This window comes from Coturnix japonica, chromosome 2 (assembly GCF_054131305.1).
Source record: "Coturnix japonica strain WE chromosome 2, WE-NBRP24, whole genome shotgun sequence".
NCBI classification, from domain to species: domain Eukaryota; kingdom Metazoa; phylum Chordata; class Aves; order Galliformes; family Phasianidae; genus Coturnix; species Coturnix japonica.
The window spans coordinates 128,747,335-128,764,026 of NC_140664.1; the positions used below are offsets into that span (position 1 = coordinate 128,747,335).

Here is a 16,692-nt window from a genome sequence, read left to right on the forward strand (position 1 = left end):
ATGAGTCACGGATTTAAAAGCTTTCTACTTTTGAGCTCTGCATCTTTAAGAGCAAGGCAAATTCTCTCAGTGCTAGTGCCCCCAAGTAGTTCAGGAATATATTGGCTTAGGCTCATGACAGTTCTAAGGTGGCTTAATAGCTGTTAGCATGGAACTACTATGAATGTTCACAAGCTCTTCTAAGTTTTGAGGTAATGCAACATAAAAAAAAAATAAAAAATCTCTATTAACAGGTTCAATCTCCCTGTTTTCAGTGTGCACACAGACAGTTCCTGCACTTCTACTGATGGGTAGTAATTTGTTAAATTGACATAATTCCGGATGGACTCAGGGCAAAGGTCTCACATATTACAGCTACATAAATGAGTCTCATCTTTTTATTTGAAACTTTATTTATATTTCAGGAAGGCAAGGTTAGGAATGCAGCTACAACAGCATTATCATTATTTCCATTTCTTTCCTTTTATTTTGAAACTGTTCCATCTTCACCTTTCTTGTCAACCACCAAAAAAACATGTACTGACTTCTAAAGAATATCATTCTTTACAGTGGGATGCGGTGGGTAGAAACTACTGATGTATTCTGTTTCTCCCAAATACACAGGCTCTTCAATCCAACCTTTTTAAAAAACAATAACAATAATAACAATGATAATTCTTCAAGAAATCTAGTACTTGTAAATTGAATGACATATTTATCTGTAGTTTGTTGCTAAGTATCTCATACAAATCTCTTACATGAATAAAAGTTCAGAAAGAGATTTAGGCTTTGAAACACTCTCTCCATGTGTTTCTAATGTCCTTTTATGACTATTATTATATTCAAGTCTCTCAGCAAAATAGACACATTCAGCAACACATTTACCACCAAAAAGACCTTTTTAAATGATTTTAAGTATTTTTCATAATTTCCAAATATAAATACCAGCTGGGTGGAGAATGGCTTTAGAGAAGCCCTGAGGAGAAGGATTTGGGGGTGCCAGTTGTGACTCAACAAAAGCCAGAAATAAATGCTTGCAGCCCAAAAGGCCAATGATATCTTGGGTTGCATCAATAGAAATGTGTCCAGCAGATCAAGGGCAGTGATTCTGTCCCTTTTACTCTGCTGTCTTGAGACCTACATAGAGTCCTGCATACATGTCTGGGGTTCACAACATAAAAAGGACACAGAGCTATTGGAGCAGGTCCAGGAGAGGGCCTTTGAAGGTGATCAGAGGTCTGGAGCACCTCCCCAACAAGGACAGGCTGAAACATTTGAAGCTCTTCAGCCTGGAGAAGATTCCAGGGGGACATATAGCTGCCTTCCAGAGCCTGAGGGGAGACTATAGGGAAGCTCAGAAGGGACTTTTTATAAGGACAAGCAACAACAGGATGAGGGGAAATGCATTTAACCTGGAAGAAAATAGATTCAGACTAGATATTAGGAAGAAATTGTTCGCTGTGCGGGAGGCAAGGCACTGGAACAGGTTGCCCAGAGAGCTTGTGGATGCACCCTCCCTCAATGTGTTCAAGGCCAGGCTGGATGGGGCTTTGAGCAACTTGGTCTGGTGTGAGGTGTCCCTGTCTATAGCAGGGGTGTTGGAACTCCATGCTATATTTCTGTGATTCCATGATAATGTCTACTTTTCTCAGACTCCTTTAAAAGTCTGATTCATTTTTGAAATTGCATACATTTGTATCCGCTCCCAGTCTAGTGAGTGAAAGCTGTGGCACTGACTTCAGTGTTAACAGGATTGTATCTAGTTTGAAAATGATGTTAGATCATTCTCCTCTAATCCAGGTTGATTTTTACAAATAATACAATTTTCATAGACCATGCTTCTGCTTTGATCATTTATCTCTCTTTAACTAAGAACTCTGAATCATCTTTATCTTCTTGAAATGTTTTGTATCGGTTCATTTTGCTTGGCCAGATGAAGTTGACTGCTGGTTGCTTTCCATTTTTACCTTCACATAAATAATCTAAGAATAGGGACTAACATTTCCCTTTGTATTCATTTTTATTCATTTGCATTAGTATTTCAGTACTAAGACTGCAACCTTTTTGTCCCTCTTTTTTTTTTTTGATCATTGTAACATTACTGTATACAAATTTCTTACCAGTTTGCAGAAAGTTCTAGTTTAAACACCTTAGATTATTTATTTTAATTTTTCCCTGCATCACAGAGTATCGGTGTTCTTGAAAATACATATATATATTTTAATTGATAATTTTGGCCTCATTAAACAATTACAAAATAACCCATGAGCTGGTTCCAACTATTATATGGGAGATAAACAGCTTTGAAAATGTGGCCTAATTAAATAATTACTCAACAGGCCACAACAATTCTGCTCTGTCATGTAGCTAATGTGCAGTGTTCACAAACTACCTAATTAAAGTAATTATACAATAGAGTTAATGGTTTGAAGAGAACCAATTATTTTTTTGGGTACTTGATACCCAGATAAAAATGTTAAAACAACATAATTGAGTAATTCCTTTAAGGTGGCATTCTGATCTATGAATCAATCATATATTGGGGTCTTCTGCCACTTCTTTGACTGTTCAGATTTTTTAAACTGTGAATCTGTTGAAAGCATCACAGTCTTTGGTGTTTTCTGGGTGTAAAATGAAAAATTATTTCAATCTTATACAAAAATCTGAGATGCCTCTTCAGTGCCAGTGTAACTCTTTCTTTCCCCATGTGCTATACTCTCATTTAAAAGGAAATGTCAGAGATCTCGTAAATGTTGACTCTTTGTATGACACTTATTTATCCTACCATATCAGCAATGTGAGTATACATACTTGAAGTGCTAGTATGAGATACTGTCAACTGGATGATTTTAATCACTGATACAGTGCTTCCTAATATGAATGTATGTTATACCAATAAAACTGTTCTTTGCTTAGAATCATTTAATCTTATACTGCCTCTCTCCTTCTTTCTCTTCCCCTCTACATTCCTCTGAATGTGAGGAAGTGTCAGCAAAAGCACAGTTCTGCCAATATCACTATGCTTACACTAGCAATTTCATCAGGATAGTTCTGTCAATCACATATAATAATTTATCACCCTCTTCATCTACATAGCTGTTCCAGCAAAATATTGTATTATGGAAAATCTCATTAAAATAGCCAAGAGTCAGTGGGCTAAAAAGCCACATAGACACATTTGGAAAACAGTAACTTCCTATCTTATTTTTAGTTTAATTGTTTTGAACTTAAAAAGAAGTTGAACTTGTTTTTAGTTTTTGACCTGTATTTTCCATGGCTAATTTTGATTTATTTATTCACCAGAAATCTAGTAGTTTTCCAGACAGCTGCTCTCTGTGAGAACTCAGCTGTTTTATTCTCTTGTCATAGGGTTATGACTGGAGAGCACTGAAGGAGAATCTGGAAGAAGAGGTGTATCTGTACAGTTTCAAGAAATTGGGATAAACACTTATATACAACTGGAAAGAGCCCAGAGAGATAAAGCAGCAAAAAGAACTTGGGTACCATAAGTGCCTTAAATAAGTTTAAACTTCCAGAACATCTTTTTAACTTTGATAGGAAATATATCAGTTCCCATCCTGTCAGGTCTAAGGACAGTAGTCTTTTATTTAGGATCTTATACAAATCACTCAATATTTAATGTTAATCATCCAAGTGTAAATTTATCATATTTATTTTTAGAACTATACTTAACCTTCTATGACTCTTTGCATTGGTAGCTGTAATTAAATGGCATTTGTTATTCACTGTGCTATTTTCTGATACATAATGAAGCTTGTAGCACATATCTATTCATATGTTAACCTAATTGACTCCAAAACTTCATAGGCGTAATATAAACTAGCAGGTCATTTAGCCATGACAGTGAAATCCCAACTCTTCACTACAGTGTGACAGCATTAATGTCTGTAACAATGAACGGCAACCTACCCAACACTACACAATCCACACAGCTGTTTAGAGGAGCTCTGGTCTGGAACAGAGCACAGAGCATGCTGAAAAGCCATTAGAGAGATGAAAGCCATAAACTTGTATCAGAACTGGGTTTATCAAAACACTAAATCTCTTTTCAGGAATTTCTCTTGTTTAAGATTATCAACAGTGACAATACGATTAAAGAAACACTTTTGTTTCAGTCTATATTAGTTGATAAGGCAAGGCTTATCCTTGCTTTTACAGTAACAGCAACAGAGAAAATGAGTTGATACAATTCCACTGCAGATTTTAAAAGTTTATATTTCATAAACACAGGAAAGATTGTAATTATTATTTATTTTCCACAGAGTTTGTATTTTCTTTTTCTTTTTCTTTTTTTTTTTTTCTTTTTTTAAATCCTCTATGCTGCAAATATAGAAACAAATCAGATTTTCTACTAAAGAACAATGAATTTGTGATTTCTTTAACACTTTTCTTCCTTAGCCATATCAATCATTAAAAAATTTTCATAAGAGTAGATTCAAATTTCTTAGACATACATGATGAAACTCATTTATATTCCAGGGAAATCACATTTGATTAAATGATTCTCTATTCTGTGAAAAAAATAGAAATAAAATCCTAGTACCTATTCTTTGACAGGAAAAGGGAGAGACCAGGACCTACATTTTAAGTATGCAAAGATATACTGATTTTCTTCAGCTGCTAAAGTACAAGCAGAGCATGTCTGTTTCTTGTGGAAGTCTGATTCTGTAAGTTTCTAGACTTGCGTTTGGAAGCATAGTATTCTACCTTCTAACATTTAAGATCACTCCTGAAATAACTGCTCTCTTGTCATTCATTGGTGATTAGTGATGTGGAAAAAACTTAGAGAAGAGTGTAGGGAGAAAGCAAATTATGCTTTTTTTTTTTTTTTTTTTTTTTTTAAATGCCATTTATTTATTTATTGAATTATTTAATTATTTCATTGAAGTGCTATTTAGGAAATGGGAGGTGGAGGATAAAATATAACAAGTTTAAATAAGATATCTGCAGTTTCCATTCAATTTTTTGTTTTTAAACAAATGTTCAAATAGGCTCAAGGAGGAATAAGTCAAATACATAGAGGATGAGCTCATTAGTGGCAATTACCCATGACAGTCCAAATACAACCTTTGCCTAAGAGAGTTTCTATGTTACTGATTAGATAATATGGGAAAAAGTATGCCAGAGAAAGACTTGCCCTACTTTTTAAGTTTAAGTTTCAAAACAGTTCAAGATGATATAAGTACTGCACTTCCTCCCACCTTGGGCATGTTTCCTACCTTGTCCCTCTAGCCAGCTGGCCCAGGAGTCTAATTGAAAACCAAGTGATGTCAGACAAGTCAGCTTCCTAATCTCATCACATAAGAAATGTTGATTTATTTTTGCCTATAATCTTCTAGTACTGATAGATTGAAGGTGGTTCATGATGTCCTGCCAACCGATGGTCAACTTTAGTATCACCGGTTTAATGCTGTATTCCTCAGGTATGTTACTTCTCATCAGAATCTTCCAGTGGGGTCAATGTGGGAAGGCAGTGGTGCTGAGTAGACTGATGGTTTTGTGATAACTACCCACAGTCTAAATGCTCTTCTTTTCCTGAACAGGATGAGTTGTCTCACTTCTCTCCCAGGGTAACAGACAATTTGAAAAGTATTTAGAAGAAATCCCCTGTATGGGTCTGTAGATCTTCTGACACTTCTCAGCATTTGTTTTGTCTTAAACTTCACTGTAGGTGGCTGTGTTTCTACCAACAACTGTTCTACAATGACATGTAAAATATTTTACTCCAAAACTGCTGTTAAATTAACTCTTAATTTTATTAACTCATCAGCTCAATCTCTGGTAAGTTAACAAGATAAATGCTCTTTCTATGTGCAGCTGTGTACCCTTTCCCACTTTGCAAGCCATATCTGACTTAAGAGGAAGTCATAGAAAATATAGCATGGAGAAAAATTTTCAGGGCATGTGGGACTGTCTGCGCTATGTTTTAAAAGCTTCACTGGTTCAAGTGCCATGCATATTTTCTGCTACATTGATTCATCGCTGTAGTCCAGTGAGAATGGCAGTAGTGTCCTGAATCAACAAGAGCACTTATTCATGTTACCTTTAAGATTGTCATTATTCCCACTGAAGTCAATAGGGACACAAGGGTTAACTGTTTAAATTTAAACAGATGTCTCAGTGCTTTTTGACTTGAGAACAAAAATAATCTCCATTAGTATATGTATGTACTGTTGAATAAAACTGAGTTACTGCTTTCTGGATCCCTTGAAAAGTAGATTCTCAAAGAAGAATGGCTTTGGGGGATTAGAATTATCTGAAGTTGCAGTAATACTAAACAAGTAGTTAAAATTTATTTCTCCTTTTCACCTGACGCTTAAAATTGAATCTGCATTTTGTGTTACATAGATCAGCTTCAGAGTTCTAGTATCTTCACTATGAGAAGTAGTATACTTGTGGAGCATTTATTTTTCAACTGATCCATCTACTAAACTAAAAATTCCACTTCATCTTTTAAATGATGGAGAGGGGACGGGAAAATAGCTTTTGGTGGAGTAGCTACATTGTGAGGGCTTTAACCATTGTTTTTTGCTTTTTTTTTTTTTTTTTAAATTTCTTTGTTTGTTTTGTTTTAACTATTATGATTTCATTTCAATATGCATTGGGAAGCTGTATTGTCTTAAAACTTCAAGACTCTCCAGCTCTCTTTTACAATGCCAGTTGCTTACCTGGGGATGCACTCTATATCAGTGGAGCAGGAGAAACAATCCAGTGATTGCCTGACTTTGTTTTTATTCTTATATTTGTTAATGTTTTATTTAAGCGGTTCAGCAAGCAATCACCCTTGGCCCTGTTCCTGTTTCAGTGTCTTAAGATTCTGCATAGTGGATCTACCATGCTAACAAGTTAGAATAATAACAGTTTACACCCATTTATCACACAGACAGATGAATGCACAAGGCCCAGAACATTAGGTAGTCAACCTCTCATTGTGTTTAATAGAACTGTATTCCAGCTTTAATTGTTTTTCACACAACAAAATGCCATCGTGCAACAAAGAGAAACATACCACCTTTCAGTATAACATCTCTCAGAAACTGTGATCAAGATTTTCTTCACGTAGCCAAGATATTCTGTTGTGGGGGAATGACATCGAGGTCAGTGCTGGAATTTTGGAAATCTGATACTAAGACATAAGGAATAAACTATCTCACAAGGACAGGGAAATTCTACACGATAGGGAAAAAAGAATAAGACTGTGAAGGGACTTCTGATTTTCCTTAGGGAAAAAAAAAATAAAAAAAATTGTCAGTTCCATTTCTTTGCCTCTGCCTTTGATGGGTGCAGTCAGCACTATCAGGAATGTAAGAAAAAATCCTGGACACACTGAACTAAAGAAAGAACTGTAATTTCATTTTGCAGGTAATGATTTCACATGGAAGAACCAATATGAGCATTTTAGAACTACTGGAAAGAACATGAATATCCTTTATTTGAAAATATAATCTTATGTGATATATTCATTAGTCATTACCTGTCCTTCAGTAATCAAAATGGAAGTTTTAGAGCAGACACTCATTACAATTGTAAATACTAATCACCACAAATATTCACATACTAAATCACTGCAAAACTCCACACATAAAATGACAGCACCCTCTTTGTTTGGTATTAATTCTCTGTTACTTTATTTTCAAGTAAAACAACTATAGTATAAAACGATGATGGAAGACCTTCATCTACAGCAATGACCCAATGCCTGTGGAGTTTCTAGTTCAAAAACAGATTGCTTTGAATACCACATGTACTTTAGCAACTTTTGTCACATGGGGGAATAAAAAATAGACAAGAACCAAAAAATGTCTTTATTTACATAGCTTTGTATCTGCTTGTATGTATTCACACAAATTGTAATAGTGACTTAATGAAGAACATAATCAGATAGGTTTTTAAAAGATTATTCTATGAAATGTAGTCAAATACGATTTTGAATAATTATTCTATGGAAGCTGAACAACAGGTACTTTCACAGACAGACTATGATGGATAAGTGATTCAATCACTGATGTGCTAGCTATTTCAAGCTCTTTGACTTTCTATTTGAAAAACTAAACAGCGGAGTTGTAATTCAGTTTGCTTTGAGTATACATGTGCATCTTATGCAATATATAGTCAAACTTAAGCATTACAGCACATGGAAATTATTTGTCTTTGTTCCTGAGAAGTCCAGAATGAAAGGATATACATAGCTTAAAATGTATACATAAATGTTTCATCATTAATGAAACAGTGATTAAGTGATCTTAGACAAGGTCTTATTCTGGTGGGAACTTACAGATATTAGGTATTAGTCTTGTTATAGCTGATACGTTTTCAGTATTCCTTGAAGAAAGTATACCTGCAGATTTTACCTATACTGGAGATATTTAAATGCATTGGGATTCATTGTAGTCAGCTCTGCATCTAAAAAAAAAAAATGAAGGCTCTGTTCACTATCACTGGTATTATAATTAGTTTTGTGGTTTATTTGGTTGGTTGTTGTGGTCTTGCTGACTTTGGGTTTGGTTGGCTTTTTTTTTTTAAGTTACTGTTTCCTAGCATTGTTAAATGAGCATGACATTCTTGTCTGACATGATGCTTAAGGTGGATAATAAAATAAATAAATAAATAAATAAATAAAAATGCCAATGAAGAGTAGAGGTAAGAATACCAAATTACTTTTCTTTGTTTTCTTGTTTGTTTTGTTTTTCTTGAAACCAGCTGATATGTCAAGTGCCAAATACATTTATCAAAAATGGAGAAGTTCCAATAAGAACACCTAAATACAGTTTGCAGAACTAAAAGCTGTCTGGAAGTTTAACTATTCTCCTGGGATACAGATTACTGACCTTAACGACTTTCATATGACAAACATTTAGATAATTATTCAAAGCAGCGCATCTTTGGCAGGAAAAAGTGGGAAAGACATACTTGCAAATCTGTACTGACTTGAAAGACACTATTTTGGGATTCTCAGTAGGAAGCAGATCTTGGTCTGGAAGAAGCAGAACCACAACCTGCAGTATTTCCTATTTTGCTCTGAGCGAGCTAACTGTTAGGCTCTTGGTACATGGTCAGTCTTTTTTTTTTCTCCTCCTTATCCCTTTCCAGGCTCTGCTTTCTTTGGAACTGCTAAATTACTGCGGGAAGTTCCCATTTTCACAACATGGAATTTCTCAAGGAAGGAAATTTATCATTAAAAAAATACCCAAATAATTTTGCTATTATTGCCCAAGAAATAAGCTCCTCTATTACCACTGGATGAGGCTTCCAAGTTATCTATATTAATGAAAAACATCTGTACCTCCTGGGAACTTTAAAAAGCATTCCTCAGATGAGAAAGAACAGCCATAAGGTGTTGCAGCTGGTAGTTGTATTTCTGGGGCTTGTGATAATAGTCATAAAAATATATATTTTTAAAAAATTCAGGTAGACATTTATTTATTCCTAAGTAAGGTCCTTAAGTCATTCATGAAGGAAAACAAAAGAACATCACACTTCTTAAGTCACCACTACACTGTGATGTAGGTGATTAACTAACAACAGAAAACATTAAGTGCTTACTGAGCATTTCTGAATTACAGACAAATCTATTAAAAAAATTTGAAATTTAAATGCTTTTTTTTTTGATCTTTTGCAAGCAGAAAAGGGAGTGAAATAAATCATATGCATTATTCACCACAAAATATTCTCCCAAGTCCTCTTTTTCCCTTTATCTAGGAAACTACAGAACCAACCATTGCTTTCTGGGGATTTCATTAGTATGTGGAAGGCATATTGTAAAAAAATCGTGTCCACTAGGGAAGCATTATCTTTTACTGACAATCTGTGAATGCTACTGATAAACGACCTTTTACTTTTACAAAATATGAATGTCTTCATCTCAGGAAAGAATTTCAAATCTAAATCACACGTGAAAATTGAATATCATTTTTCTTTGCACTGTGGATCTGAATGCCTCATAATGTTTGTATAATTCTCTGCTTTACATGTGCCTTGTGCTATATTATAAGATAACTGGAATTTATTATATTTCATAAGGCTATTGTAGTATTTTTGTCATATGAAATGAAAACTGTAGACTTCATATAAATAGTTATATATGTAATTTTTTTTCTTTTTTCTGACAGACAGACATGGATTATGAACAATGAGAATTAATATCTACAGTTACTATTTAAATATGCGCTGTTGCTCTACACAGCCCTCTCAAAATCCATTAATGCAAAAAATCTGAAAAAGATCATTACTCCCTGAGTACATGGAAACTTTTTATTCTGTAAGGTTCCCTTCAGCTTACAAGTGTGTCTGAGCCAGGATCCAAGACAATAGAGGCTTGCTCAGCTTAGATGCTTAGATATCTTACTGTTATCCCAGTTCTAAAAAAACAGAGTCCAAAAGTGTCTGTGTCTGAGGAACATTACAAACTTAGTGTAAGTGTTTCCTGGTTTGTCATGGGTGTTCCATATCATAATACATTCTCCACTGTAGGAAAACTGAACAATTTGGTTAGGCTATCTGGAGGAGCTGAAAGGATAAATAATTTTCAATAGCTATTCAGTATTTAGTAAAAGTGAATAATAACACAGACAACACATGTATACTAATCTTACCACATGAATAAGTCCTTTTATCTACAGCAAAATACATTCTTCTACATAAAAACAGGCTGAGAATAAACGACTAAGCTGTCCAATATTATATGTTGTTGACAATTTCTGCTAGGTTATAAAAAACTTATTAAAGTTAAGAATATTCTGATCACCATTTTTCTCCAGTAATAGACAAAAGTCTTGCTTCAGCTCAAATTTTCTGTCTGCTTGAATGGTATGCATATCATTAATAAGATAAATTGCATTCAGTCATAAGAACACATGCACTGATCATGTGTCTTACATGATTCACTAAAGGGCAAGTAATATCAGCTGGTGCCCAGAAGCTAGCTTTTTTTCACATATGATTCTAATTAAGAACAATGAGTGCAATGAATTCACAAATAACTCTTCAGTTTCAGAAATTGCAGAATAAGATCATAAATTTGATTAATAATCTGTGCTAAGTTGTCATTTACTGCATGGTTCTATTTCTTGGTCTCTGAAGACTATTTCATAATTGAGAGTCAACTGACAGCTGCAATCTGCTTTACAATGTTATTTTCACAAATGAGACAACACTGATTACTAGAGTTCCTCCAACAGCGTGTTAAAAGAGCAAACTCAATATAGCTCCAGATATTCAGCTCCTTTACACCACACTCATACTCTTGTCTTTACCTCATAGTCAGACAAATGTGCTTCATACTTGCATATCCTTATGACTTCTTCCAAGTTCTTTCAACATTATTTTCATTTGACGTTGCATCTTCAGCAATATGTGAACATATAATATTGATGAATTTGTAATGACTGATACTCGGTGAGCTTTAGATCAATTACATTTGGCAACTGACATGAAATAGAGCTCAAGACTGATTTCTCACTTAACATGGCTAATTGAGTAGATCAAAATGTTGCTATCAAATGAGAGCAAACTTCTATTGCTGATTTACCAAACCAGTACTGAATTCTAACACATACATAACTTTTCTTGCAAACTGCTCTACTGCATTAAGCTACAGGTAGGCAGGTTTAGGGTGGCCCAAGTTTAGAACACTTCTTATTCTAAAAACAGCATAAGAATCAACCTTCAGCTCAGTAAGTCAAGGCTGTAGGAATACATAATAACAGATCCTAATAATGCTTTGCCTTGTAAAGTATTACCAGAACAGTTAATATATAATAGTATGCAACCAGAAGCAAGAAGCCATGATCTGGGATTACAACAAATGCCCCAGGTCAGCTATATTGAGAACATGTGCTTGATCAAAATGAAAACAGATGCAGTACTCTATTTATTTATTTATCTATCTATTTATTTATTTATTTCTGAAATGAGGATATGAAATGCAAACATTGTAGCTTTAAAGAAGCTATACATCGGTAATGCTGGGAAATGTCATGAATTTGCTTCTGCAAGGGAATAAATGTAATAGATAAACATTAAAGAAGAAGGTAAACAAATAATTTTACTGAGTTTAGTATACCTTGTTCATACAGGTTTTCAAAGATATATGTAAGTGAAAAAGTTCTGAGTGATGAAAACACTTTAAAGTCCCAGTTCCCAGAAATTCCTAACCAGTCTAAAGCTGTAGGAAATATTCCAGCTTTCTGGAATGCTAACAGATGAAGAGTCAATTCTCAAAGTTGCTGGCTGCGGAAACTTATAGCATCAAATTCACAGATTCTTTTAGAAAAAAATAAAAAAAATAAAAATAAATGCAGTAAATGGTTAATAAAAATTGATTATTTTTATAACTGCAATTATAAATTGTGCGGTTAATTCAAAATCACATATTCCAAACATGCAAGCAAGCCTGGCATTTGGTAATTGTGAGGATACACAAAGCTTAAACAGAGGAAATCAACGGTCATTTTCTTCAGAACTATAGAGAAGTACAAAGAGAACTGTAATATTTCTGTAATATTTCTGTTAATCAGCAAATATTAACAAACATCTCCATTTTCTCTAGTACACCTAGAATAACAGACGTCAATTTGCTAGCCATTCTTGCAAAGGTTGTGAAATGTATTAAAATATCTAGTCAATAAAGGCAGGACCTTTTTGATAATATGTGGATAAGTACATTGGCGGTGTCTAGGAAGACCTCAGATACTTATTTTATTACAAGTCAGTATATTCACTATTGCTCTCCAAACAATACTGTGGATTTTGTCCTTGCAAGTGCTATTTCTTTCCAAAAATTATAAAGCAAGTTGAGTGACTAAATAATCTGTAGACTTCTGTGGTTAAATAAAATGAATCCCATCCTGAAATCTCAATAGTGCAATTATTAAAATTAAATTATTAAATTCTGTGTGTACACAGAGATACTTCATATCAGTGCAATATTTAAATGTACTGGCAATATCACTGCTATTTTCACAGTATGATGTTTTGGCTTTGACTTTTATTGCAATTTGGTTGTTTCATAAAGGTTCCTTAAAATGAAGCTAAATGACTGCTTGAATTTAATCCTCAAATAGCAGTATCTTCTAGAAGTATAATACATACTTTCGTTGTATCATGAATGTGGAAACACACATATGCTTATATTTACAAATTTTGTTAATCAAATTTAATTCCTAATTGTAGAGTTAGAACGAATGTCAGAATATGTGAGATCAGAGACTATGCTTTTTGGCAGCTGAATGATGAAAGATGAATGGTTATTTAGTTAATATTCACCTGAAGACTGAGCTGAAATGCCAGACTTCGCTATGAAGTAGCTGAGATAAAAGATCACACTCTTATACTGAGATCAGGAAGAAATGCATAGCAAAATACTGTAGTTAAATTGTATTTTAATCTGCAGCTAAACAACAACAATGCCTATAACCATTGATTGTTATAGTTTTTGCCTATAAAGATGTACAGTACATGTGATTTGACTGTGTATATTATGAAATTTTTATACATGGCTCTGTAGGGAAACAAAAAAAAAAAGTCATAAAAAAGCACAGATCACATCAAAATTTAAACAACTTCTGCAGCTACAGTTAAAGACAGGCTGAGAAAGTACTTACAAGCTGCTCTGTGCCACCTTGTCTATGAAAAGGTAAACAAGGCATAAAAAATGCAAATGAAGAAACAAGATGATATTTATCCAGGTAGAATTTGTCTTGAAGGAGAAAAGAGAAAGAGTGAAGGGAACAGGTTGTAATTATGCTTTTCTTTTTATATGGATATGGATATGCCATTTCACTGTTTCATGGGAATCTGCATTGGGGCTGTATGTGTATTCAGATGAAAGCAGGAGATACAATTCAAACAGGCTAAGGAATTCCCTTTTTGGTAAGTTTCCCTCCTGAACCCAGTCACTGCTTTCAGACATCTGTGCCTCCAGGCACTTGGTTACTTATAAAATTTGCTGCAGACTGAGAGGAAAAAGACATATCCATGCTCCCTGTCCAAGGCAAACAAACAAAAAAACTTTATGATAACTCTGTGCTTGCATGAAACCAAGGGAGTTGTTTAATGCTGTATTACCACAATGATTAATTTTGTTTTTGCACTTATAAAAGAACTAATTGTTCTAATAAAAATTTAAAGGCTCTCACCTACTATAAAGATTGTCTCACAAGCCGATACTGTTTCCAAGTGACTAATTTAACGGCAATGACCTTAAAAGGGCCTGAATTGTCAGCCTCTCTGCTGCAACTTGGGCTAGAGCTGCTCCAATGGGAATTGCTTCTCCTGTGAAACCAAAAGACTGTGTTTGCTAAATTCAAGAGGGACAGCTCATTTGAAAACTATGTCTAGCAGTTACTGCGTCAGTTTGAATGAACAGATCCTCTTTCCTCAAGTCGTTTTACTGCTGTTCTTCCAATGTTTGTTTTCTGTTGCCATTCATACTGCTGTGTAATTACTTAAAATATAGGTGACCTCAATTAATGTTGATTTGATATTTATTCTCTTGCTTGTCATCTGACCCAATATTCAGTGAAGTCAGAGCCCCATTGTGTTGAAGCTGCAGGAGCTGGATGTCAGTCCACACACTGAAATACAAACGATGACTAAGCCCAAGTGCACACAAGCAGCTGTGCACTAATTTTTTCCAGTCTTCCCCTCCTCTGTAGACAAGGAGTTTTCTCATGATAAAAAGCAGCCCAAATTGAAGAATGAGTTCCCACCCTGGAATTCTTCATGTCAAAAGAGCACTGCAGTTCTTCACATTTATATATATACATATACATATATATATATAAGACCTGAACTCCTCTACTTAAACCTTTTGCATTCAGTTGTCCCGTGGAGAGGTTAAATCTCTCTTTCTGAATGTATTTAGCTTCAGCCTTAGAAGTGTATGAGTCATCCAAGAAACATCCTTGATCCCTGTGCAGAGGAACCTTGATCTCCCCATGCAGATCAGTACAACCAGACCCTGACTGGGGCAATTCACGTGTTCTTAGCAGCAGAGAAAAACAAACACAGTCAGTCAGATGACAGTATTGCATCAGATTTCATCTACTGTGCAAAGGTGTTGAATTCAAATAAGTAGAAGATCCGGTGATACAGAATAGAGCAAAGCCTGTCAAACCAACATTGTATTCTTATCTCCTTAAGATGCCTTATATGTAATAACTTTTATTCAGAACTGTCACCTCTTCAATGTTTCATTTCAATCTCAAAGCCAACGTGCTGACTGAGATTCTTTTAATGGGCTAATGCATAATAGTGAAATCCATTTTGGGGGCAGCTGAAACTTCTTTTAGGATTGCTCATGACAATAAAATCATGTCAGAGCCTGTCCTGGGGAACTCCTAGCCTAAATCTATGACTTCATCCCCTCCTTGTTCCAGTTGACAAACTTGTTAATCTATCAGCGGCTGAGATCGTAGTGCCCTTAAAGGCAGATTTCTCCAGTGCCTGCTCACCCAGTACATGAGGCATTCTGTACAGGGTCACATGAAGCTGGCCTTCACTGATCTGTGGTGCAATGTGATGGGAGAGGACTTGTCATGCTAATCAGCAGCTCGGTAATGTGTAGGTAATATGCCTATAAGCTTGGGAGTCAAATGGATGGAAATGTTTAGTAAAAATCACTCTCAGAAATCCCTTTCTATGTGTCAGGTGCAGACTTGGAGACAGAAAGGCATAATTTAATTCAGTATTTTCCAGCAGTTTTGTAAAGTGCAGACTTAGCTGTGTGGGAGAAGAAAAGACGTGAGGAGATATGCAAATGGAAAACTGAAGTGTGTAAGGATTTTTAAAGAAAGATGAGTTTGTGCTTTCTTTGTAGTTTATTCTGCTGGGCTTTAAATATTTAAGTTGCTCCGAAATTAATGTCTCCTGTTTATTTCTGTGAAAACTACAACAGATACAAAGAGTACAATAACACAATTTGGTAGAGCAAACAGTCACCACCATTAACTATGTGTTTTTGACAGCAATGGACAAGAGCCTTCATGCTATGCTTTTTAAAGTGTGCATCAGTGGAGGTCACCCACTGTCGGTGTTACCATTGCTGAAATGCATCACCCATTTCCCCACTGTGCTGACATTCTCTGTTTATTCTTCATAAACATTCACCAAGCATCATTGAATACCAGTGAATGCAATTTTTTCCTTACACCACACATACCTTTGTTTCATAGAATCATAGAATCACAAAGGTTGGAGAAGACCTCCAAGATCATCCAGTTCATCTGAATGCCATCTATAAGATGGTTAAAAAAAAAAACAAAACAAAAACCACATACAAAAAACCCCCCCAAAAAACAGAATATTGCAACCTACATCCGCATCTGACATTGTGGGCCAACATAGTACATAGCCTTTATACATACATGCACATACATATATATACAACTGTTTTTAACTTCAGATTTTTTTCTTTATCACTATGTTATCTTTTAAAATGCAATAAAGAAAAGAGACCTGGATGTTGCTTTACCAGCCTGTAAATCACTGATACTTCTGACCACTCAATCCTTAAGGTCAGCCAAATATCCCTACACTGACTCATGAGATTCAAAGCATACTTTGAGTCCTTTGGGGATTTCTTTCTGTACTCAAGATTCAGAGAACTACCTGCCTGAAAATTTCAATCACTAAAGCTGAATAAATTTCACTATTCACTATTTGTCAAATAATGTTAATGTAATCCACTGCATA

General features: G+C 34.9%; 1 long non-coding RNA gene across 4 annotated transcripts in view; it reads right to left on the reverse strand.

Moving 5' to 3' along the window:
• Positions 1 to 16,230, reverse strand: part of LOC107308989 (uncharacterized) — an 83,556-nt gene extending 67,326 nt beyond the window's left edge. Inside the window, exons 1-3 of one of the 4 annotated variants that reach the window (XR_014943158.1) lie at positions 16,160 to 16,230; positions 14,136 to 14,271; positions 8,276 to 8,403 (exon numbers count right to left, since the gene is read on the reverse strand). This is a non-coding gene — a long non-coding RNA (uncharacterized LOC107308989). Of the gene's footprint in view, positions 1 to 8,275; positions 8,404 to 13,601; positions 13,697 to 14,135; positions 14,621 to 16,159 lie in introns of those variants that run through there. The other 3 variants (XR_014943157.1, XR_014943159.1, XR_001553029.3) reach the window with 3 other exon arrangements.
• Between the last annotated feature and the right edge of the window lie 462 nt (positions 16,231 to 16,692).